Source organism: Channa argus, chromosome 12 (genome assembly GCF_033026475.1).
Source record: "Channa argus isolate prfri chromosome 12, Channa argus male v1.0, whole genome shotgun sequence".
Classification (NCBI taxonomy): Eukaryota; Metazoa; Chordata; class Actinopteri; order Anabantiformes; family Channidae; genus Channa; species Channa argus.
Window position 1 is genome coordinate 1000001 of NC_090208.1, and position 27178 is coordinate 1027178.

Below are 27178 nucleotides of genomic sequence, written 5' to 3' on the forward strand. Positions count from 1 at the left end.
TCCTCTGTCTACAGATCCTCCTCCAACCTCTGATCCTCACACCACCACATCATCTACAAACTCTGCTGCTCCACCTCCTGGTTCAGTTGTTGTCCTTCCTCTCTCTGTGTCTGTCATCAGTCTCTTCCTCCATCTGGTGATCGTCTGTCTTTTTTACATCTAATCTGTTCTGTTCCTCTGATTCAGCAGTGAACACAGGAAACACAAGAAATAAAATAAATTTGGTCTCTTTCAAACATAAAATGTTAATATAACAAAATATTTTTATGTGTATCTTTCCAAATATTTGTAACGGTGTCGACACATGTACAGACATGCAGATTTTCAAAATAAAAGTTCCAGACAGATCTAAAGTCCTTGAAATTCAGATTGTTTGACTCATACATGATTTATTTATTTACTTATGTTTTTGAAGTGGCACTTGGCCTCTTCTGGTCAGGTGACACCATACTGCATTAATACATGAGCTGGTATCCAGAGAGTGAGCTGAATAAATGTAAAGCAGACCATGTCTTCACTCTGCTGACCTCAAAGGGGCAAAAATAGTCCACACCAGTACTTGTAAAGGAACCGATCCTCTGATATACGTCTTTGTATTTCTGAGCACACTCTTCTTATCTAAATCCTGTGAGAATGTACTTCCTACCTAGGTGTGCAGTTCATTCATCCATGTACAAGATAGCTGGGTGATCCTTAACCCTCTGTCTTCCAAATATGGATCTATCTTCATTCTTGTGAGCTTTTCCTTCTTGCAGAGCTTTAATTTCCTCAATAATTCTGCTTTTGACAAAGGCAAATTAACTCAGCTTTGAAATGTCTTCAGCTGTGAATCTCTGCCTGTGCCTGAGCACTTGTCCCTCAAGTGAAGAAGGGTTCAGCTGACATACTATCGCACTGTAAACCTCTGGCAGAAACTCCTTACTTTTCTGCCTCAAGCTTAGCGGTATCTCTTTGGGATGTAGGAGTCAAGTTGTTGGGGGTTCAGCTCTGACTCTTACAGCTTTGCACCTTAGTAATAACAATTGCGTTTACTTTACTATTACAATCTAACTTCCTGTGTAATTTGCTGCAGATGTTTCCAGACGTTTGAAGACATTGATTTCATTCAGAAAACATAAGGTTGGATTTAAGAACTAAAAAAAACAAAACAAGGTACTTCATGGTACTTTATGTAATCTAGTATTACTAAGTAAATACAAGTGTTGTAATGTTTCTTTTATCATTAACAGCGTCTCTCAACATGTACTTTTGTCTTCTCATAGCTGAAAAACACATTCTGTCTCCCAGGATTCAATGTGATCATTGGGATTTACCCTTCGATTGCAACACTACCGATGCTGTACCTTTATCACAGTTACATCAGAGGTGACATTTCCAGTTTCTCAACATTCCCGATGAAAATCAAAAAGCAGACAGTGAGGTTGTGATAAGTACAGGTTTAAATTTATGCAATATGTCAAGTACTGGCTCTGTAAGACTTTGACTTCACCTACTTCACATACTTGAATAAAACATTCTCTCTTCTGGAATTAAATTTGATTGTTCTTCTGTGAATCACTGCTGGTGAAACAGGTTGAACAAAACAAGGAATCTTGATCTGGCAGTGCCACAGACATATTTGCTATCACAGCACAGAGTGTGTTTCCATCCTTTGTCCTCTGTGCTCTTTACCATGAACAATGTGTTTTCCCTTCAGTGGTTCTGTGGTGTAAGAATAATAATAAAAAAAGACTAATCTTTAAGTTTATCTTCAAAGTTGCTATTTAGTGAAAATACATTTCCATCTCGGAGTTGAGATGTGAGATGTTTCCTAGGGGCGGCTAAATGTACGGCCTTTCCATGGGCTAGAGAGCCACCGTACAGCCAGGTCGTTGGGTCACTGAATGTGTTGCTGTTTTCCCTGCAAAGCACAGCAACATAATGTTTCTCCTTATGAGCTTACGTTAGCATCTCAACAAGACTGCTCAATGGTTTTTGGGTGGTCTACAGATATTACACTGACTAATCTAAAACTCCTATGAAATTTTCACCGGGACTACATTTGATAATCTCTTACTAAAAGAACAGCAAATTTTGTTTTAAAATATTTAAAAAACTGGTCTCTGTGGTCCACAGCCATTTAATTGTTAACAGCAGGAAGTTTTCAAATAGTCAAACACCACAGACATTTCAATTAAATGTTGACTTTTCACATTAAATTCACTAACCACTTTTGTCTCCTAAACAACTACTGTTCCAAAAGCAACAGCTGCCCCAACAGCAACCAGGGTCCCAACAACTGCTGCCAGAAAAACAACTGCTGTCCCAACAACTGCTGAGAGAAAAACAACTGCTGTCCCAACAACTGCTGCCAGAAAAACAACCGCTGTCCCAACAACTGCTGAGAGAAAAACAACCGCTGTCCCTACAACTACTGCCAGAAAAACAACTGCTGTCCCAACAACTGCTAAGAAAAAAACAACTGCTGTCCCAACAACTGCTGCCAGAAAAACAACCGCTGTCCACACAACCATCCATCTGTCATGATCTAATAGAAATAATACTTTTATGCTTCTACTGCAGTTTTTGCATGCTTGAATAAAACCTGTCCTCCTGAGGTAATAATGTTCTTCTGTGAGATCCTGCTTCTCATACACAAGCTCGTGATTCGTCTTCATTTTCTCTTTAAACCATCATCACCTCTTTGCACCAATTATTATAACATAACAAACGTTCAATGAATGCATTACTGTAATATTGTTGGGTATAGTCAACTATATTGTTTCACATCAACATGTAACATTTAAACTTGTAGCTTCCCAAGCAACAGTAATTCTATAGTGAACACTGTAACTTTGTGTTGTAGTTAATACTTCACATTAGAAAATCACATAAAAAATGCAACAATGTCATCAATTCTCTGGTTTGTCTTTTTTGCACATTTGTGTTTGCTGCTTTTGCTCTTATCAAGACAGTGTGATTGTCATGCTTTACAGACTAAACCAAAAATCTGCATGTTATTCACCACAGAGGGAATCTATGACTGAAACCATGTTTTAAATGGGATTTTATAATTGTACAAAAACAACTGTAAGCATGAAGTGAAAAAAATTACTTCTTTTTCATTATGGCAAGTTGGAGTACAGGGTGAAAGCTGCCACACCTACATAAGTTGTATACTTAAGACCAGAGGAGCACTTTGTGAGGACCAGCGTCTCTCAGTACATGTGTATCACATGTGTCCTGCCTCACTGTGGCTTCATGGTGTGTAGTACGCAGCACTAAAGAACTTGAGTACTAAAGAAATACTAGTATGTTCAGTAGGTCTAGTAGCTAGTACGAGTAGCTGGAGTTTTTCAGACATGATGATGATGATGATGCTTTTTATCTGTGAACAAAAGAAACCAGCCCATAAAACACCAGCGCCACTAAAACTGATGACAACTGGCAGCCAAACTACAAATGAGAAGCACAAGTTGAACTTAGTTGCAGACTATCATCTGCTCTTATTTTTACTTATCCAACAAATGTGTTCTCTCATGGAGGATTCATTTTGACACTTCTTACTCTGCAAGTCCTGAGACGGGTTGAACTATAGAAAGAATCTCAATCTGTCAGTCTGACAAATTTCAGGGGTTAATGTATTAACTTTTCACCTTTGGGGAGTTTCGGTGTGAGCGTGACACTGACGGTGAAACAGCTCTAAATGAGTTTTGAATGTAATAACATTTTTTAAAAGATCCTTACGTTAGTCTTGTTTCGTGGACTGGCTAAAAACCTCTTGATAAATGTCGAGGACATTGATGAGTTAAACACAGGCATCAACAATATGATGGTGTTTGAACACTGAAAACGGTAACGACAATCTGATACTCTGGTTTACTTTTGCATTTTCAGTCCTGACAAGCTGAAACACTGATCTCACTTCTGCAGTTTTTGGTGCTGCAGCACTAATCCACCACATGTAGTGTGTAGTCTCAGAGGCTGCTGGGACATGTGTCTGCAGGTGAAGCTACACACAAAATGAGGACACCAATTAGTGTTTGCCTTTTTTTTAGTAGTTTTCTTTGAACGATTCTTTCATTTAGATCTTTTTTTTTTCCAATGGAAAAATGAAACCGTAGGCACATTGTGAAAGTGACGAGTAAAATACTTTAACATGTCATTAGGCTTCAAGTGAACTTGTAACACAAAATTCAGAGTTATCTAGGCAGTAGAGGCCCAGACCACAATATTAGATACGGGTTGGTATGTGTGATTGAATGGTGACATCATCCCCTGTGAACAGAAAGTGAACTTAACACGTGAGTGATGACACATGATTTGGTGTAATGTAAGTCGGCTTTTTAGAGCCAGACGAGTTGTGCTGCCTTGTCTCCTCATTTCTGCTACAATCAGTATAGTGACTTTTATTCAGTGGAAACACACAGATGGACCATCAGCACAGCTGAACATAATTACTTAGAATTACTACAGCCGCACTGCGAGTTCTAACGTTAACCATTCATTGTGACAGTTCTTACTCTGTGAGTCACAGTTCCTGGGATAAATTGAAACTTAAAAAAATCTCAGTCTGTCAGTTTGAACCCAGGGACCTTGTTGCTGCCATTTTTCACAATGTATTTCATCTTTGACAGACAAGTTAAAGCCGAGGACTTAATGTGTTTACTCATCACCTTTATGGAGTTTCAGCATGAGCATGACACTTAAAACCATTCCTGAACAGGTTGGAAGGATGAGGTTCTGGTTTTACAACATTCCAGATGGGAACCCAAAGGCACATTGCAACAGAGGCTTCAAATGACCTTGTAACTCATTTACTAGTAACCAAAGTCAGAGTTTTTAGGTTAATTCCACAGCAAGGAATTTATTATTCAGTAAATATGAACATTTCCACCTTTTTGTAAACTAGAATAGATACAGCAGGAAGGAAATGCAGCTTCTGCAGGAGACGTGGATGCAAAGACAATACAATAACTCCATCAGCATTAAAATAAAACCTTACTGCTCCGCTGAGAAAATGGTGTCTTCCACTATATTTAACCTGCTGGGACTTGTGGATGAAATGTTGTTAGGGTGAATCAAATGACACATTTTCAGAAGGACACTGTTTTAACTTATCCAAGGAGGAAGTAGTAACACTGCAAAAGCCAGTTCCCCAAACACCACCACCACCAACAACAACAACGACCTTTGGCTGCAACACAAGCCCTTCCTCAACTACAACTGCTGGTTTGTCAACAAATTAATGGTGCAACAACTGCTGCTGCTGCTGCTCCAACAACTGCTGCTTTTAGTTGTTAAAATTTATTAGTTTTAATATTTTAAATAAAGATCAGCTAAACCACACTATGGTGATAATGAAGAAGTGATTAGATTTTTTTAATAATTAAGTAATCAAACATTTTCTCATATCTTAAAAGTGCTATAACTGTCTTATCTTATTGAATAAACAAGTGGTGGTGCATTGTTCTGACTTTCATCTAAGCCTACTTCCGCTCAATATATTGACATTTTCCAGTGTTTTATTCATGGTGGTTGTTAAATGTGTTGGTTTGATGGTGTCCTCAGCTTCAAAATTGTTGATAATAAATCCACGTTGAACTCAGAAGTAAGAGTTGTTTCTACCTTATTGCTTTCAAAATGCTTAATTGTTTAACATTTTGGTAAAAGAAGCAGTACGGTGCCAATCAGAGTCCCTGAATGTTATTTTAGCATCTGTTTTCATTTTGAAATGCTGTCCTTCAAAACCCTTCCTTTGCACTCAAAAGGCCCCTGATCAGACTCAGGTTGGTGGTAGTGGGGTTGTATGAGATACTTCTCCATTGTAGGCATATTACTTATAGTAGATGTCAAGTTCAATTGTGAACAGTGTGTTAGATGTTTTTGAGCTTATTTCCATATCTCCTGCTGGTTTCTAATGTGGTCACTTGATGTCATTGTTGCCAAGTTTCTAAAGTGTTTCTAATCCCACACGTATTGCTGCTGAACCATAGGGGTGTGTAGTATTGCTCATACGCTTTGCTTTCTTTTATGGTTGATTTTAAATATTAATAATATTGGCACATTGTTTTTGTTTGTATGACGGTTGTCTGTCCAGTACTAAGACGTGCTACACTCAGATCATTACTTTCCACACAGAACATATAGAATTAAAAGAGGTTCTTTGACTGCACCTCTTCACAGTAAGCGCAGTTTTAAGGACGTGAAAAACATGCTCATTGTAGCATAAAGCAAAACATTTTGTCGGCTTCATACCTTCAACAATTAACTGTCGAAAAGTACAGAAAGTATTTTCATCAGGAGAACTTAATTATTGACCCTGGAACTCATTGTAATTATGGTTGCAGTAAGTCGTAAATATTAGTTATTGAAGTATTGAAGACAAGCTCTGTAAAGCTTTGCTTTCATTTCGACATTAACAAACTGTTCTTCTGGGAATCTTACAACAGGTTGAACAAAACAATGAATTACTGATTCGTGATTATACTCAGAGTTTCCTTTGTTTGACAGTGACAGTTGTCCTGATGGACCAAAGCATGAAATACCCAGACTGGTTCCGCTTTCTTGATCATCTTGTAACATCAGTACAGCTAAACAGAACTACTGCGTGTTCACAAAGAACAATGGTAGGAAGGGATTTGAAATAAACCAAAACTGAAGAACAAGTTTCAAATAAACTCCAGTTAAGAACTGGTGCCACAGCACTGAAAAAGAATTCCTGAATAGCAGCAGCTCTGTGTTGTTTGTGATCTAGTCAGGTGTCATTTCTTATTCCACTTGTCTTTGTCCACTGTTTGAAAAAGCATCAGCTAAATATCCTTGACTTGTTTTGAAAGTGACATGTTGCCCTGGCAACTATACTGGGTTCCACGTTACACTGACCACACGTCTGAAGTAAAAGAGATCTCACTCTTTGTCTGTATCTGCAGAACTTTGCATGAACTTATTCACAGAACAATGACGACATATTGGTTTTTAAGTCATTTTCTTCTTTGGTTTCATTTACTGAAAATGAAAACTAAAGGTGGTGAGTTCAGTTTCATTTCATTGAATCACAATAACCCTTCTACACAGCTTTTATAATGTATGTGCTCAAAACAATCATTGGATGTAATGATGAGATTCCAGTTTCACATCATTCCACATTAAAAGCAACAGGCACATAAAAAGTCAACTATGAATACGGGTGATGGTGCAACAGAGGTGCTCACAAATGTGTAAAATCACTTCAAGTGGTATCAAGGTGTTTGCAGAAGAGAACAAGTGCATTTACAATTATAGGCTACAAGCAAAATGAATAATTATAAGTATTTATAAGAAAGAACCAACAACATTCCAGATGGGAACCCAAAGGCACATTGCAACAGAGGCTTCAAATGACCTTGTAACTCATTTACTAGTAACCAAAGTCAGAGTTTGAAGGTTAATTCCACAGCAAGGAATTTATTATTCAATAAATGTGAACATTTCCACCTTTTTGTAAACTAGAATAGATACAGCAGGAAGGAAATGCAGCTTCTGCAGGAGACGTGGATGCAAAGACAATACAATAACTCCATCAGCATTAAAATAAAACCTTACTGTTTTCCACTATATTTAACCTGCTGGGACTTGTGGATGAAATGTTGTTAGTGTGAATCAAATGACACATTTTCAGAAGGACACTGTTTTAACTTATCCAAGGAGGAAGTAATAAGTATTTTTACTGTGACATTTTAAGTCTGCTATGTTAAAAAGTGGGTGTGGTGGGTGTTGTCATTAAACATTTTTGGTGACAAAGGTGAGTGACAGCAACACGTCGATTCCTGGAGGTGTCATGTGTCGCTCCTGAATTTATCCAGCACCTGTACAGTATATAAAGTGCTGCAGCACAGAGCAGGTGAACTTACAGCATCAACATCCAAGATCATCACAATGAAGCTGCTTGTTTCTTTGACTCTCACCTGGATGCTGCTCTGTGCAGGTAACTCGACTTATTCTGACTATACACGTTCTACAGGTCTTACACAGACTGATTTAAAACCCTTAGGAAGTTTAAACTGAATAGTTCTTTAGAAAAATAACAGAATATTTATTTTACTACAGCAAATTATTACTTGTTAAAGTACAATACAAGACTTATTAGATTGTATCTGTGGTCTATAACCATTTTACCTGATGTCTCAAATCTTCTTTAAAAGCAGGAAGAATTTTAAATAATCAAACACCTCAGACATTTGAGTTCAATTCAAATTTTTGACATAATCAGAATCATTAACCACTTTGTTCCCCAAACAACAACAGCAGCACCAACAACAACAGCAGCACCAACAACAACAGCAGCTGCCAGAACAACAACAGCTGCCAGAACAACAGCAGCTGCCAGAACAACAACAGCTGCCAGAACAACAACAGCTGCCAGAACAACAACAGCTGCACTAAAACCAAGAACAACAACTACCCCAACTACTACTACTCCTTTGACAACAACTACTCCAACTACTACTACTCCTTTGACAACAACTACTCCAACTACTACTACTCCTTTGACAACAACTACCCCAACTACTACTACTCCTTTGACAACAACTACCCCAACTACTACTACTCCTTGGACATCAACTACCCCAACTACTACTACTCCTTTGACAACAACTACCCCTACTACTCCTTGGACAACAACTACTCCAACATCTACTGCTTCCACCACAACAACAAACTGCTCCCCCAACAACAACAACAACAAACTACCATCCCAAGAACAACAACAACTGTTTCTGCTCCAACAACAACAACTGCTGCTGCTCCAAGAACAACAACTGCTGCTGCAACAACAACAACTGCTGTTCCAACAACAACAATTGTTGCTCCAACAACAACAACAATAAAACAACTACTGCTCCCAGGACAGAAACAAATTGCTCTCCCAACATCAACAGCAACAAACTACCACCCCAACTACAACAACTGTTTCTGCTCCAACAACAACAAGTGCTGCTCCAACAATTGTTGCTTCATCAAAACAGCTGCTCTGACAACAACAATAAAAATGAAGATCAATACTTCCACTCTAAATAGTTTGTGTTAACACACATAGTCAGGAAAATCAGCATCCTTCCATCTTTTGTCATGATCTTGTAGAACTGTTATTCCTTTGCTTCTACTACATGTTTGAATAAAACGTCCTGTCTTCTTGGGGTAAATGATGATGTTCCTCTGTGAGTTTCTGCTGCTCAGAGACACATCAGCTCATGGTTTGTCTTGTAATCTCATAACTTCTCCGTGCACCTATTGCTAAAGCATAAACATTAGATTAAAGCATTAATGTGATTTTATTAGATATAGTCGAGGACAGTATTGCATTATTACAATTGCTGATGCATCATAATGTTACAACTTTTGGATTCACACTGTAACTTTCCAGGCAGAAACAGCAGTAATTCTGTAGTGAGAACACTGTTAGTGGGTTTTGCACTTACACTTGCACTTATGTGAAAAATGCAGCATCATCACTTCTTCTTCTGCTTGCATATGTGTATTTGCTGCTTTGGTTATTTTCAAGTTTATTTCAATCGTCACGGGTGTAAAATGTTGGTTTAAGAAAAGAATAAATCTGAATATGTCGCTTTAAACTCACAGACGTGGTGACTGTAGTTTCTCTGCTGCTTTACATAGTAAACAGTTAAAAATCCATATGAATCAGCATGTTACTAACTACAGAAGGAAACTTTGGCCTGGAGACATTGTGGTAGTAATAGTAGCAATAGTATAATATAGAATGTTCACAGTGGGATTTTGGTATTTGGTAGTAAACAGTTTGTTCCCAAAGCAAACCACAGGTTTCTACTTAGACCGACGTAACGAATTTCATCCAGCTGTTCACTACCTTCCTCCTCACGTCTTCACCAGCACCTGCATAGCTGTGAAACTACAATCATGAGACACACTGGTTAACAGTAGATTCTTTCTTATAGTAACAGTTGTCATGGTTGCTGGAATATTTTTAAGCTCCAAGTGTACTTTTACCAGGCTTAGTCACACAATCTATTTGTTTTGATCAACAAGATGAGGCTACAGACACTTTAATGAAACCCCTATAAAGCTCAGAATGAAAGGAAAGAAACCTTTAGTTTAACTACAGATGTTGTATTTTATTTAGAAAATGCAAAAGCAAAAAATCAAACCATCAAAGTATTTGAGGTAATAAAATGAATACAACATCAGATGTATCATTTCTTGTCCTGTCTCAACTATCAGTCTACTCACGACCTCAGTGATGTTTGGCAAATAAGGCTGATTGAAGAGTAAGAAAATGATAATTGATGCATGATGCAGTTATCTGGTTGCTTTCTTTGCAATGGAATAACATCATCAGTCAGGCTCAAAGGTCTAACTGCCTTTGGCAGCCTCATCAGGTCAGACAGGTTGATATCCCCTGTTGGTCTCTGTGAACTTCTGGCTATCTGAAGCAGACTGACACAGTGTACCCATGTAGTCGAAGGATGCATGTCTAACAATCCAAAACCTAGAGCTCTTATACTCTTTTTCTACATTAGATAATGCTTATTTTACACTTGTACACTCCAAATGTTCACGTCCACCATGTGACCCTATTTATTTTTTCTCTGGAATTTACCCGGCGTGTTTCCAATTTGGATTTTCTCCACTTTAACTCCGCCTTCCTGCAGGTTCTTTACAGCTGAGGGATTTCTGAGCAGTAGCATTGGGCTTGGTGGACATATAAAGTTGCGTATCATCTGCATAGCAGTGGAAATAAATACTAATTCCCTGAAAATATGGCAAAGAGATTAAAAACAAAAGAGGGCCGACGACGGAGCCCAGTGGAAAATCACTATTGACAGGATCTGGCTGTGAATAACGTTTTTAGTCGTGCGATCAGAGAGGTACGAAGTAAACCAGGTGAGAGGAACACGACTAATGCCAATAGTTTTACGCGCTCCAACAAACTGTTATGTGAAATGGTGTTGAAAGCTGCACTCAAATCAAGCAGGACCAGAATGGTCAGCAGTCCATCAGCAGATCGTTAGTGAAATGATTCAAAGAGATTATTGTAGTTAAGTGCTGCAACTAGTTTTTCCCAAATTTTTCAAATTGGATGAAAGTTAAACTTTCATTTTAACTGTTTCTACATGTATCAAAATACATTTTCATTTTCAAATGGAGCTTTGATTCAACTTTGCCAAGTTTACACATTAATTGAACACATATAGGGCAAATCTCCTGTGAGCTCTTTTACTGTCATGATCATGATAAAAAACCTCCATCTTTCATTTCTTTTACTTCTTTGTGTCATTGTAGTGCTTTTAGTGACATTACATTGTAGTCCAGGTGTAAAAGGGTTACAAATGCACTTTGTTTATCATTATTATTTTCCATTTGTGTTGTGAATGTTATTCATACTTTTAAAATTCAACTTAGTATTTGTGTGTAATTGAGCCATGTCCTGTGTGACTAATGTAACTGTGGGGAAACTTTCCTTTTTTGTGCATGTAGGGGTCAGATGTGCAGGTCTTCTGCAGGTTTCTTTCTATTTTGTTATCATTTCTGTTGTTCATGTCCCGTCACCCAACTACATGTACGTCTTCACTCTGACCACTAGGTGGTACAAGTGGACTATTTCTGAAGGGGTTTTCATGCTTTAAACTGTGAAGTTATGTTCATGTTTCTAAAAATATGAATATTTGTTGTTAAAAGAAGAATGTTTCCTGGTGTATTGAGATGTATCTGATAATGTGTAGAGCTCTGAATATAAGGCTTATAAAATATTTGTTGTACATGTTTCCCTCACTGTGCTGCTGATGTGCAGGACAGACCAGAAGACGATTTCTGTGGTTGCTTTATTGTCTTCTGCAAAAGCAAATACATCGTGGGAAAATGTCCAGTCAACACCTGCTACACACAGTAACAATTAATATACTTATGTAAAACCTTTAAATACGTTTTTCCAACCACGTCATAAGATCAGGGCTTTTTTTAAAAATGTGTCCAAAAAACAAACAAACAAAACCAAAAAAACAGGACATGGCACAAGCAACACATTCTCATCCCAAGCAGTAGATTGTACGTACACTGATCGGGCCTCATGACCACGTGAGCAAACCAATACAGCAGCTCAGCCATGAGCTCTACTTTGACAAAGTTCTAATTTCTCAGTTTGTAAGTTGAAGGTGATAATTTGTACCACTTTTCTGGTCATTTGTACTGTTCGGGGTGTGTACTACTACTGTCTGATCACTGTAATTATAGTTCCAGTAAGCTTTCTTCAGAACATAAGCTGGATGTACTTGGCATTGTAGCACATTCTGTTGTGATCTACTTGAATTGTCATGTACTCGACAAACAAGTTCTCTTGTCTTGGGCCAGTAAACTTTTCTTATGAATGTGATTGTGAAGATGGGCCAGCTGCCACATCTGCTGCTACATGTTTTACCTTCCTCTTGTGTTGGGGTCACCACCGACCCGTTTTAACATTTTTAATGCATAAAAGCAGCACACACATTAAATGATTGCATCAAGGCTTTTTGCCTTTGTCAGCAAACAAAATCAAACTGAACCAAATCAATCTGACTAAATTCTTAAATACAGGTGCCACTTGTTGTTACTGTGATGACATACACTCACTGGCCACTTCATTAGGTACAACTGTACAATCTAATCCTGCCAGGAATTGTACTTTTTCAAGACTCTAACCTAAGTCAGTTTTTAAGATGAAACTGTCAGAAAGGTTGAGTGCATTAGATTAAGAGGTTCTCCACCATCCACTGTGACCTCAATGATAAACACTCAGTAGAATTAGCCCCTTTCTGACAGTTCCAACCTAAACACTGAGCAATTATAACCTTGAAAAAGTTGAAATTATGACAGAGCTGCTGAATTGGATTGAACTGTACAAGTGTACCTAATAAAGTGGCCTGTGAGCAATCTCAATTTTTGTCCCTACTTTCAGTTGAGTTTGTTTTAGTTTGACTTTAATTCAAGAGCAGCAGCTGCATTTGTTCCAGACTTTAAAGTAAACAAATTATTACTTGTTAAAGTACAATACAAGACTTATTCGATTGTATCTGTGGTCTATAACCATTTTACCTGATGTCTCAAATCTTCTTTAAAAGCAGGAAGAATTTTAAATAATCAAACACCTCAGACATTTGATTTAAATTCTAATTTTTGACATAATCAGAATCATTAACCACTTTGTTCCCCAACAACAACAACTGCTGTTCCAACAACAACAACCATTATAATGAAGATGAATACTTCCACTCTAAATAGTTTGTGTTAACACACATAGATACTCAGGAAAATCAGCCTCCTTCCATCTTCCGTCATGATCTTTCAGAACTGTTACTCCTTTGCTTCTACTGTAGTTTTCACATGCTTGAATAAAACATCTTGTCTTCATGGAGTAAATGATGTTGTTCTTCTGTGAGTTCCTGCTGCTCAGAGACACATCAGCTCATGGTTTCTCTCAGTGCACCTATTACTATAACGAAAACATAATGTGATATTGTTGGAAATAGTCGAGTACATTATTGCGTTAAAACACTTGCATCAGCTGCATCATGATGTAACAACATTCACACTTGCAGCTTCCCAGGCAGAAACCGCAGTTATGTTAAAGTGTGAAGACTGTTAGACTCTGGGGTAACTTTACTTTCCACTTCTTTAGTAAATACTGGTGTGCTAAATGCAACCAGCCCTGTTGTGGACAGATACAACTTTACTGCAAGTATCTCTGAACGTAACCAGTTTCTTGTGCATTTGACAGATTAAATGAGGCTAATTATTGCTAGTGGTTGGCTAATAATAATAATCTGAACTAGAACTTGATACTATATTCAGGCGCCATTGGCTGCAAGTATTTATTAGGTCAAATTATGCTGAACACTGAAGACATATGTCATCCCAAAGCAACAAACATGAAATTTAAAAAAGAAAAATGGGTCATTTTGTGTTTTTGGTTTCCCTATTTATTTTACTAAAAATCAGCAAACAAACCTGATCATTTTAACTGATCACACAGACTGGTCAACTGGTGTACTAATACTAATACTGTGAATGTATTCAGAGGGGCTCCATGTCAGCAGGGAAGGCAAGCAACTGGTTGGGTCCCAGACCAGTAGGGGGCCCCCAAGGGCTGACCAAAGTTAAACTCTGTACAGCCCTGGCTGTGTGCAAAGCTTGCAACAAGAACAAGGACGACCAGCTGAGGAAAAGGAAGACGAGTTATAATTCTGGGAGCGAAAAAGGAAGAAGAGGAGAAAAAAGCAAGATAGTGGTAAGTGGAGCAATGGAGGTCAAAGATCAACGGCTTTCAGCTTTCCCTTCAGGGGTCAGCACAGCTAGTTTGGGTAGTACATGTACATAAATGCCATTAAACTTCTCTTTGAATTCCCCACATCAAAATATCTCTACTTGTAGCTGAAAAATTCCTCCAGATGACATCACTTGAACTCCTTATTATAAAAAGATGTCCTCTGGGTGATGTCATTTGGAGGAGTTCTCAGCTAGAAACAGAAATATTTTAATATAGAAAAGTCAGAGTGAAGTTAATATTTACATTCTAAACTAAAGCCTTAGAAAGCAAGTTGAAAATTGGGAAGTTGCTCTTTAAGTTTTGAAAAATGCCCTTGTCATAGTGTACAAAGGATGTACAGAGGATGTACAGAGGATGTACAGAGGATGTACAGAGGATGTAGAGGATGTACAGAGGATGTAGAGAGGATGTACAGAGGATGTAGAGAGGATGTACAGAGGATGGGTGAATGTAGAAAAAAAGCACTGTGGTGCTTCACAGTTGATTTAGCACCAGGGTGGGTCAGGTGAGCACCTTGCATGGTGGCCACCACCATCGGTGTGTATGGATAAATGGAATCAACATTGTAAAGTGCTTTGGATAAAAGCACCATTTAAGTGGCCATTTCTTTACCATTTACCCCCAATTTACAACAAAATTCAAATAGAATAGATAGAATAGGCTTTATTGTCATTGCCCATAAACTGTGGGTGATCTTCTCCAACAGTGCAGTAAAATATAATACAGTAGTAAAATAAACAGTTACATAATAATAAAGAATCCCAGGTAAGCAAGGTGAGACCTTACAGATTCACAGAACAGATCCAATAAATGCCCCTTAAACAGCACCTGGCAACAGTGGACAGGAAAAACTCTGTAAAGAAGTAAACCTCCAACAAGACCAGGCTCAGGGTTCTTTTCTACGCCTGACTGTGCTGCCTGCTGCAGGTGAGCTGACCTCTGACCTTTAGTGCTCTTTCTGTATGGACTGATTGTTCCTATGAGTGAGTTGTACAGAGTGAACATTAGAACACATCAACAGCTGCTGATCAAACTGAAGCTAAAACTGAACTTCCTGCACATTTCTACATTTCTGTTAACAGTGAAACAATCAGCAACTCTGGACCAAATCAGTGAAAAACAAACACAACGGGGGAGAACAATCCCCTAGGAAGTGAGTACTGAGCGCTTCTCACACACCTGGTGTGTGAGCTGCACAGTATAACCAAGTCCAACAGGTCAAGCAGAAGAACCAAACCCAGGAACCCAGGTGGGTACAGACAGAGAGAGAGCTTTGACAACTACAACACCATAAGGTGACATAAAGTGAGTGCAATAAATATTGTTAAAGGTTTTAAAAGTGTTAAAACAAATATGAAGCTGTTTTCAATCACACTCACATACGTAGATGTAATAACTGTCTAAGATCATCAGTGTTTGACAGTATAAGTAGTAAGATCACACAACCAAGAGCTGTAGATGCTGAGAAATGATATATTTTGACATAGTGTTATTTAAAAAAAAGCTTTTCTCTTACACCCATTTCCCCTCAGTGTGAAGCTAAATTTAATTCTGACTCCTCCCATCTGATGACAACTACAACTAAACACAGTCCAACCTCTAGATTAGTTTGGATCTGGTTTTCAAACTGTCACTGTCCATCTCATCTTTGGAGAGTCCTGCAGATTTCAGAAGAGAATAGTCCAAATCCTGTAGAGGACAAAACCTTAGTGAAGTGTGAAAGAGGAAGAGCCAGTCAGACCCAGGATCAGTGCTGACGGGTTTCACTTCAGTCCAGACAACATGACGATTCAATCTACTTTTAAATTTCTGGGTGAGTCAAAGCCATCGATCATCCATAATGAATCTGTGTTGTTCAGGTGTCAGGTGTGTGAAGAGAACAGCTCTGTATCTGACAGCTTTAGTACCTAATGAACTAATACATGCTGATGGATGAAGCAGCAGTCAGTAGGATTTCCTGATCCAGACTGTTCTTGATCTGATACTTAAATTATTGATAGGAATTAAAGAAAAACTGTGATCCTGTCTCTGCTATAGCTAATGACACATTTGTCATTTGAATCACTACATTCAGCATCACTCTGGTTATGTTCTTCCTCGTGTGGTCACTGCTGTTCCATCTCACCTGCACATCTTGCTGATACAAAGATACAGAGTGACACAGTGAACCACGAGGCCTCCAGAAAGTTTTCTTCTTTGGTAAATGCAATGCGCTGCCTTTTTATAGTATCACTGATCTTCGACCTTAGTTTCGATTCATTACTGCAAATGCTTCTTTGAACATTTGCTGTTTTCAACACAAATGTGAAATGAGTTGATAATTATTTTCTCCTTTTGAAAAGTTCTATGTATCTGGTCTGTAGCCTTTACATTTAAAATCAGGTTTTCTCCTTCAGTCTGTATGTGAATTTAACTTCTTCTATCTATATCACAGGCGTAACAGTTCTGGCTTTTGTGGTTGTCCTGGTTCTGTTTCTGGTTGGACTTGTGCAGCTGTTGAGGAATAGAACAGGTATGAAAAGTGAACTGCTCAGTGAGTCTTGTCCAGTCCTCACGTCTGTACTGGAACTACAACTTTGACCGAGTCTGTTGGAAGATAAAGTCTACAATGACATTTTCATATCAACCATTTTTTTCAGGTTCATGTTGGACATCAACCCACTGCCTCTACTGTAAGTGATGTTGTTACTTTACATTTCTAAGTTTGATTATTTTCTCTGATCATTTTCTGACAAGACAGAAAGTTTGTAGTTTTCACATTATTTTTTTTCTCTTTACACTGTTGGAGACGTACAAAAAGGTTATTCTTCAGGACTCAGGCCCAGATACAGTAGCATCCATACCTGCTGTGTGCCTGATACCCACTGAGCTGTAAAGCACTTCATATTGCACTAGCCTGAACAAAAAGTGCTATATACAGTTTGAATCATTGGTTGGTTGATGTTTCTGAAAGTAGTGTCACATAAATCCACTACTTAAATTAGATAAAAACCACAGTGACGAAATATTTTAGGAAATAACTGAGTTATCAATCTACATATGTATTTCTGAGAATACAGAACACTAAACTGCTTCAGATCTTCAAGCTAAATATAACACACACCAAAAAATGTTGAACATAAACAGATTGAAAGTGCATATGGCAGGTTACCAGCAGCTGTTCATGTAGAAACATTAGTCTGCTGGTGGTGGTAGCAGCTTAGTAATCACAGAGCATTCTCACCTTTGACTAACAAAGGCTCATAAATTAGTTTGGTTTCAATGAGGGGACAGTTTGGCCTGAGTGTCAGTGGAAGATTGGTCCCTTGTCTTCAGCCCTAAATTTGTAAAGACCTGAAGTTTACCTGCACCAAGCAGGGACATCGTAGGACAACTTAGTTTTATCTTTATCCCAATTCCTCTGTCTTTTCACTTCCTAATACTAATTCTATTTTCCTCCTCACAGATAGCCCCTCCCCCCAAACGTGCACTTTCACCTAAACCACTTCCACCTCTACCTCTTTTTTCTCCTGCTTTATGTCAGTCATCAGTCAACCTTGCTGATTTCATCCTGCTAACTTATTCAAACTGTGCATCACTCTCCTCATTTCCAACTCTTACCAAGGACGACTCATCCACCCTCGTCCTCTCTAACCATCCTGCCACCTGTCCTCTGCATCCCATCCCCTCCACTCTCCTTAATGCAGTTGCACAGACACTAATCCCAGCTATTACACAAATCATTCGTACATCTCTAACAACAGGCACCTTCCCCACCTCATTTTTAATAATAATAATAATAATTCATTTTATTTATAAAGCACTTTACGTTTGTTTACAAATCTCAAAGTGCTACACAAGCAGATTATAAGCAAGAATAAAACATAAAAACATGTAAAGCATAGAAACATAAAAAACATAAAATAATATATAAAAAAGATAATGATCACTTTAAAATGCTTTACTAAACAAAAAAGTCTTTAACTGTTTTTTGAAACAGTCCACAGTCTGTGGTGCCCTCAGGTTCAGGTAGAGTGTTCCAGAGCCGTGAAGCAGCTGCTGAGAAGGCTCGATCCCCCATTGAGTGGAGTCTGTTGTGGAGGGGTAGAGGTGATAAGTGTTGGTAGAACGAAGGTGTCTTGTTGTAGATTGCAATGTGAGGAGTTCATTAAGATACTGTGGGGCATTTCCATGGATGCTCTGGTGGGTAAGTAGACAGAGTTTGAATTCAATGCAAAGGTGGATGGGGAGTTAGTGAAGTGTCTGGAGAACAGCAGTGATGTGCTCATATTTCGCACCCTCATAAGGATCCTGGTAGCATTGTTTTGAACATATTGGAGCTTTTGAAGGCTCCTGCCAGAGATCCCAATGAGAAGTGCATTGCAGTAGTCCAGCCTGGAGGAGACAAAGGCCTAGACCAGCCTTTCAGCGTCACAGAGGGACAGAGAGGGGCGGAGTTTGGCTGTTTCTGAGATGAAAAAATGCAATTTTGCAGAGGTGTTGGACATGTGTTTCAAATGACAGGTGAGGGTCAAACTTGACCCCCCAGGTTGTTAACAGAGTTGAAGAGGGTAATGGTGCGACCACAAAAAGAGATACAGTTAATGGGGGAGGAATGAAGCTGGTGGGTGGTACCAACTAGAAGGGCTTTGGTTTTTATGCTGTTCAGCTGAAGGAAGTTCTCTGTCATCCACGCCTTGATGTCCTCCAGGCAACAGGTGAGAGTTGATGGAAGTGTCGGTGGGGTCGGGCTCAGTCTCACGTACAGCTGAGTATCATCAGCATAGCAGTGGAAGGAGATTCCATGCTTGCCAATGACGTGGCCCAGTGGGAACATATAGACGTTGAAAAGGGTCGGTCGAACCAACCCCTGTGGCTCCCCACAGGTGACTGAGATTTGGCATCCCCTATGGCCACATACTCATACTCTATTTGTGAGATAGGAACCAAACCACCCCAAAGCAGTGCCAGAAAATCCAACAATATGCTGCAGACGATGAAGGAGAATTTTGTGGTCAACTGTATCAAAAGCGGCAGTGAGATCCAGAAGAATGAGGAGAGATGGGAAGCTCTGGTCAGCAGCCATTAGGGGGTCGTTGGTGACCCTGACCAGGGCTGTCTCTGTACTGTGGGAGGGGCGGAAGCCAGATTGAAATTTTTCAAACAGATTGTGTTTTTTGAGTTGATACTGGAGCTGGACTGAGACAGCTTTTTCCACGACGTTTGACAGGAATGGAAGATTGGACGATAGTTTGCCATAACTTCAGGATCCAGGGAGGGTTTTTTAAAATGTGGTGTAATTATTGTGGTTTTCAGTGATGTTGGGACTGTGCCACACTGGAGAGAGTAATTAATTATGCTGGTGATGAGTTGGCTTATGTTTGAGACATTAGCTTTTACCAAGGGAGGAGGGAGAGGGTCCAGGGTGCACGTTGAGGGTTTCATTCTCTGTATGATAACTTCAACATCTTTCACTGTGGTGACTGAAAACTGTGACAGACAGCATTCTGGCCTTGAAGTGTGCAGGTCTGGGGGTTGGAGACAGACAGTGAGGAGCAGATGATGTTCTCAGTAGGGTATGTTATGGATAGTTAAGTTGGTTGAAACAAAGCAACGCTCAAGGGCCCGCCCAGCTGTTTTCATCTGTCGGAGATCCGTTGAAAACCACGGTGCAGATTTGGAAATAGTGACCACTTGTGATCTAACAGGAGCAGGGGCCTCAAGGATACTCTGGAGGCTGTTGTTATAATAGGCCACTAGTTCACTGACAGAGGAGAGTTGTGGGAAAATGGAGAGATTTTCGATGTCAGTATTTAAATCAGAGAGATTTAGGTTTTTCACATTGTGGGTTGGAAAATGATGTATATGAAGGGAAGTCCATTGAAATGATTTTGTGGTTCGAGACACCCAGGTCATATACTTGGCGGTTAGAAATGGGGTCATTACTTCATACTTCCACAACCTCGACTTAGTCATTACTGACTAAGTAATGACTAAGTCGAGGTTGTGGCCCTATGAGTGGGGACCTCAACTTTCTGCTTCAGGTTTAAGCAGTCCAGCAGTTCTAAGAACTCAGCAGCAGAATGGTTAGAAGGTGTGTCCACATGGATGTTCAGGTCTCCGAGTATCAACACGTTGGGTGATGATGTGCAGAAAGTTGAAAGGAGTTCACACATTTCTCTGATGAAACCTGGGTGTTGCTTTGGTGGCTGGTAAATAATAAGTATGAAAATAGAGAGTGGATGTTTACACAGAGGAGGGAGGCATGACAGTTTCAAATCTTTATGGTGGATTATGATTAGACCCCCAATGCGACCAGTGGTGGGGGCTTTTTTAAGGTAGGTATATCCAGGGGGCAGGACTCTTTCAAAACTGTGTAGGCCTCAGGTTTATGCCAGGTCTCAGTCAGACAGATGATATCAGTCTCATTCTCCAGAATGTGATTAAGGATAAGGTTTTATTTGATAGGGAAAAAGTTTAGTGTTTAGTTTAGTATTCCTTGTAGTCAGTGGACAAAGAACTCTGGAGTCCACTCCGGGAATCCAGTTTCGCCTGGTCTGTGGCTTAGCAGTGTTTTCAATCTCCATGGTGACGTGTTCGGATGACGTAATCAAGCAGCCACGGAGCGAGATTCTGACCACAGTAATGGAATGGAGCTCCTGGTCCTGTTGTAAACGAACCCCCGGGTGGATCCTCTATGGACGTAGTGGGGTTGACAGAGGAGTCCCTGTTGTTCAATGACTCCAATGTCCGATGGGAGGCCTTGGTTGTTGAGCTCCAGCAGCTGCGATGTTGAATACTGGAGCATGATGCCAGGTGGATTTGGTATGGTCCCCGTGCAAAGAGGTAACTGTCCATGTGCAGACGACAGGGTCGCCGCAGCGCACGCTGAGGGAGACCACGACAGCAGGTCCACCACCAACAGCCCCTAAACCAGAGCCGACACCCAGGAAAACCCACAGCAGAGCATGCGGGCAGTGTCGATGGAGGCAGATGTTAGCTTGTAGTGGCTAATGCTAGCCGCAGGCGAACACTGGCAGAGCAAACTTGTGTGGCTAGCAACCAGCTACAGAGGCAACAGTCCAGCAACAGCAGGTAGAACTGATCAAAAAACGATGTCAAACCCAAAACGGCAAGTCGACAGCTGCAAAATGTTAAAGTTCAAAATAATGTTGAGAGTGTGGAAGCACCTCACTGTTCTTAAGGTCAACCTTGCTTGAGTCTCCTTAACTCAAGTGCTTCTGTGGTAACAATTGACCGGTTATGACTTTCATCTCTTAATATGTCCTTTAACAGAGAAAACCTCTCTGTTATATATTAACTGTCTTTTAGACTCTTCAATTTCACCTCAGGTTACTATCACTCAGGCTCTATTTCATCTGGTAGTTTCCTTCCCTGAATTTTAAAATCATTCCTAAAATTCTGTTTAGTTGTCTACCAACCAGTGGATATAGGGAGGAAACACTTATTCACTCTTGGGTTCTCGACATCCTTAACCTTTGTGCCCCCTCTTGGGGCTTATAATCTTAACCTCTTCTTCTGTTTGAGATTATACCATTTTTGACATTTTTTTATTGAACAAAAACATCAGTAACTAAAAAGCATCTCTGCAGCTGCGGTTAAAAGTACTGACTTCAGTAGAGTTTCTCTCTAGCAAGAGGAACTACTAAGACAAACTTTCTAAGCAAAAACACTGTCCTCTCATCATCCCTCTCTCTGTCTTCTCTCTCTACTCCCTTCTACTAGCTTCTCCTTACTCCCATTGCCACTCACTGGCAAATTCTCTTCATCTTTTATAGTTTTTTACCATGCTGTCTGCACCATTTTTACACTTAATGTGTCACTACTTGACCTGGTGATGTTGAGCAAGCGCTGTGCCTCAAGTTTGAACTTTAGCAAAGTGACTTCCTGTTCATCTTACATCAGGTCATGTTAAAAGCTTGCAATGGTTCAATCATTGTTCATACAGCACAAGCATAAAGATTTTTCCGTTCCTTCAACAAGAGAAACTACACAATCAAGCAACTTTCAAACAAACTGATATAGCGCAGAGAAGCGGCGAACAGTCAAAGCCGGCGTCCTCTCCCCAACAGTCCAATTAAGCACATTTAAACAGGGCCAGATTAACCCACTGCGTAAGATCCTATTCTGGTCTTCTTAGTTGTTTAGAATCACAGACCTGTCTCCCTTTTTCCATTTCTGGCCAAATGAGCAGTCTTTGATTACATTTGTAAGAGTGGTCATTGTGCAAAATCTGCAACTCCTGATCCTACTCAATCTATCTGCAGCCTTTGACACGGTGAACCAGCAGTGGTTAAGACCCTTAAATGAGCACATTTGATCACATTTTCTTTCTCCAGTCCTGTTTTAAGAGTGAGCCTATTTAGTGAACCAGAAGTGCTGTGCCACAGGGCTCAGATCTTGGTCCTCTTCTTTTTTCCATCTATACTACATCCCTGGATTCTATGATCCACTCGTATGACTTTTCCTGTCATTGCTATGCTGATGACACACAGCTCTTCCTTTCCTTTGACTCCACTGTCTCCTCACACATTTCTGACATCTCTGCTTGGATGAGAGAAAGAAATTTTCAGCTCAACCTCTCAAAGACAGAAGCTCTAGTCTTCTCAGCCAGACCTTCGACACAACACAACATCAGCATTGCGAGAAATCTGGGGGGCACCACTCATAATCAACTATTCTTCTTCATCTCTCAGGCCGCATATTTACACTCAACAACATCAGAAAGACCTTTCTGAACATATAACCCAACACCTTGTACAGGCGCTGGTCACCTCTCATGTCGACTATTGTCATGCCCTGCTGACTGGGCTTTCAGGAGCACAGTCAGACCCTTCCAGATGATCTAAAATGCAGCAGCACAACTAAACAGCTGAATCTTTGTGTTCACAGCTGTGTTTACTGTAATTTAAAGATGGCCATGTTTAGTTTTAGGCAGAAACACACATTGATGTTTGATAAGCTGTTTTCTTCAGTTACAGGTCTGGTTCTGCTGACTTTTGTAGGTAAGATGATGGGAACGTTTGTCCTTAAATTTATGTCTAACCTGTCCTCACTCAATGGGACCGCTGACCTTTACTTTCCTACTATTGCAGGATTGGTAGTTATACAGTATGGACTGGCTGTTTCTAATGGTAAGCTGATGGAAATGAGTTATTAAAGGAGTCCAGGACAAGAATGGAGAAAAGATTTCTGCCTCCTAGTTATTAAAAACCATCTTATTTATATTAACCATCTGGAGTCAATGGACGCGCTGGCATGTCCGAATCTCACGTTCTCTTTAAGATGATATCTCATGAAGACACTGCATATGCTTGATATTTTTTGCGATGTCCAAGTCTATGGCAGTTTTTGAATGTTGTTGATAGGCCAAGTAAAACCAGAGTTATGACAAATGGTTCATGTGTGTTCAATTGCACAAATTAAGACGCATCCAGTGATGCTTTGAATATTCTCACCTTTTTTCCCCCCACGGTAAATCTGCTGACGTCAAACTCAGCAAAAACATTTCTGTGGTTTTAAATTTCCTGTCACAGAGGAGAGGTTGTGCTAATACAATGACACCAACTATTGGCGAGGTGAAATATGAAGGTGAAATCACAAGTATTTAAAAATGAGCAGATATACCCTGGACTCCAGAGACTTAAAACATACTAAAAGACTTTTGGCTGCTTAGTTTTTGATTCTTCACTCCTCACATTTTGTTAGAGGGACTGAGATGTTAGTTAAGGCAACAAGACATTAGAGGGTGAACGATGTTTCTTTATGAAGAATCTCTGTTCTTATGCAGCAGTTCCTCAACTCCAGAAATGGTTTAAGTAACTGAACCTGTCACTTTTCTCTTCCTGTTATACAGTAGCAACAAGATATTATGGACGTCCTCCTCCTGGTGAGTTTATAATCAGACTGTTCTGCCACCTCGTGGCCTTCTGTCCATACTGCATCTCTACTGGTCTGATGATGTCCATCTGCTGGAGCAGGAGGACAGGTACTACAAAACACCCACAGCAACCAAAAGACAGATATTACATATATAGTTAATACCAGGCCTGTAAGTAACACGATGTCCTATTATGTTATGACTAGAACATCAGAAAGACACTGTTAAGTCTGATTTCAGCCCTGATCTGGTTTTTCCCAGCTGGTTTTCAAAGTTCAGCCTCAGGTTGTCGATGAATTTCTGGCCTGTCAGAAAGTTAGTCCGCTGTCTTGAACAGTTGCACGGTTTGATGCTTTGCATGTTTTCATCCCTGTAAAATATCATTTAGTCTGGAATCAAACTGACAACATGTTGTTAGTGACAAGGTTTCATGGCAGTGAATCATGTAACACAGACACACAGACAAACACAGACATTCATGGAGCCACAGTTGGACCTTACGCCTCTGCTTCTTAACTCCACCCACAGGAAACAGAGCAGCTGTCTCCATGGAGATGACTCCACCTGTCGAAGAAATGGACTATGATGACATCACTGCCGATGTCACCACAGAGCATGACCTCACAGCTGCACACTGACTTTATCCCTTCTTCACATTTTAATCCAGCTCAGACTAATCTAATAATCAGTCATTGCAATAGTTCCTCAAGCTTAGAAGTCAAATATTCTCGGACTTAAGCTTCTTCTTTGTAAGTGTTTGCTGCTTTCTTTGTTTTAGCTCTCAATAAACTGCATGTGTGAGTTTTGGAAAGTTAGTTGATCAGAAACATAAGGTGTTTGATTTACAGTAAGATCAAATAGCTCTTTGGCAAATAACTATTTTAAGTAGGAATGAGGTCAAATCATCTGTAAATGTCAAAGTGCAAAACAGAAAACTGTCACATAATATCTGTAGAGCTTTGTCTGTTTTTACTTTCTGACAGACTCTTATTGAAAAATAAAACTCGGCTCAGGTCAGGTCATGGTCTCCATGTTTTTTTTAATGGCTCTAAGATCCTTCATGTTCTCAGTAAAAACTGTCTGTGTGGTTTTCTGAAAATCGTAAAAATACATTTAATTCTGACTCTTCCCATTTGATGGAAGCTTCAACTAGCTACAGTCCAGGAACCAGGAACTGATCCAGACCACAGTCAGACCTGGTCCAGGCTTTTACTGCATGAACGTAGTAACTGTTTTAAATTAGAAGTGGTACTTCTACTTGTAGTGAGGTACTTCTGTGACCTGTGTTCAGTTCCCTTTGTGTCTGTGGTGCAGTCTGGACTGATTGTTTTTGAAGATGAGGTGATGGAAGTTATGATTGTGTTAATAAAGACAAAACACGAATGTGAATAAATTAAAAGGAGCAAAACAGATTCAGATGAGAACCAGCTCGTGACTCCCCATGTTTGCATGTGTAAGAAAATTGATGGAAATTTCAGCTGCCAAATCTGCACTCCCCCCTCTGTCTCTCATTCTTAGTCTTGCTCTCTCTCCCAGCCCCAGTTTCTCCTTCTCCCTGTCCTGCTCTACTTCCTGTCTTGGACCTTTATTTTGTAGCCACTCTTCCCCGCTTCCTGTTGCTCATACTTTATCTCCCTCACTTTCGTCTCTCCTCACTACTCATCATCAGCCCTGCTTGCTTTCCCCTGTTCTCCTGTTCATTTAACTGTCACCTAGGTGACAGTCACTTCCTGCCAGATTGTCACCATTATCTCCTGTTTGGGACTTTGAACTGTCCTGCTTGGCCTGACACCTGCTTTTGGACTACTGACATCTAGTGGCCAAGATTTGCATGGCAAACAGACTCTAACATAAGTTCCATGTTCCACAGCACACTAATAATAGAGGTGTAGAGGCAAGTGATGTTGCAGTCATCCTAGACACTCGTCAGCGATGACACAGTTCAACTATACTTGGGTTTGATACACATTGTTCATGTTACTGATGAGGTTTCTGTTTTTTGAGAGAATGTCCCTGTCTTGGAAACGCTGGATGTTCTTGGCATCCTGCCACCTCCTGTCATAATCTGCTTGTATTTTTAGTCTCCTGACAAACATGTTCACTCTTCTAGGATTCATTGTGACAGTTCTTACTCTGTGAGTCACAGCTCCTGGGATAAATTGAACCTTAAAAAAAAATCTGTAAGTTTGAACCCAGGGACCTTGTTGCTGCCTTTTTTCCACAATGTATTTCATCTTTGACAGACAAGTTGAAGCCAAGGACTTAATGTGTTTACTCATCACCTTTATGGAGTTTGACACTGAGGATGAAGCAGCTGCCACACCTGCTGCTGCACATTGTAATGCCACATATGGACTTAGTACTTCAATGTTATTTCACGGAATAATTTAAGATTCACTTTGTTTCAGTTTCACTTTAATTTAATAAACTTTAGTTTAAGATAAAAGTGAACTTTGCATTTTTAGTGCTGACAACATGACCCACTGATCTCACTTCTGCATTTAATAAGATGTAAGTTGTCAGTAAGTTGTCAGCGTGACCAGCGTCTCACCCAGTGCCAGCTGGAAGAGGCTCCACTCCCCCATGACCCTGAACAGGATAAGTGGTGACAGATAACGGATGGAGGCAATTCACCACATGTAATCTATAGTTTACTGGCTGATGGGACATGGGTCTGCTCACTCTAACACCAGCAATTCAATTGAATTCAATTCAACTTTATTTATATAGCGCCAATTCACAACAAAGTCATCTCAGGGCACTTTACAGAATAAAGTCAAGACTATAAAGTTGTATAGAGAGATCCCAACAATTCCCCCTTGAACAAGCCATAGGCAACAGTGGAAACCTCCAGCAGAGGCAACAACAAAACATCGGGCAGATTGGTAGGACCAGTAGCTGGAAGACACACAGCTTCAAAGCCAGGGACACCTGCAATTAAAAATGAAAATGAAAAATATTATTTGAATTAGATTTCATTTATAAAACTCTGCTACAGAAGT

At 39.8% G+C, this 27178-nt stretch overlaps 3 long non-coding RNA genes across 3 annotated transcripts in view; all 3 read left to right on the forward strand.

Annotated features, from left to right (window-relative positions):
- LOC137138112 (uncharacterized) overlaps window positions 1-2885 on the forward strand; it is a 4157-nt gene extending 1272 nt beyond the window's left edge. Inside the window, exon 3 of the long non-coding RNA XR_010915890.1 lies at window positions 15-2885. This is a non-coding gene — a long non-coding RNA (uncharacterized lncRNA). The remainder of the gene's footprint in view (window positions 1-14) is intronic.
- An 11126-nt stretch (window positions 2886-14011) lies between these two features.
- Window positions 14012-16803, forward strand: LOC137138114 (uncharacterized). The gene is made up of 3 exons (XR_010915891.1): window positions 14012-14257; window positions 15379-16109; window positions 16731-16803. It is a non-coding gene; the product is annotated as an uncharacterized lncRNA (long non-coding RNA).
- Window positions 16804-16932: 129 nt separating this feature from the next.
- On the forward strand, window positions 16933-25193 carry LOC137138115 (uncharacterized). The gene is made up of 5 exons (XR_010915892.1): window positions 16933-16968; window positions 23272-23301; window positions 23392-23430; window positions 24153-24284; window positions 24705-25193. It is a non-coding gene; the product is annotated as an uncharacterized lncRNA (long non-coding RNA).
- Window positions 25194-27178: the final 1985 nt, after the last annotated feature.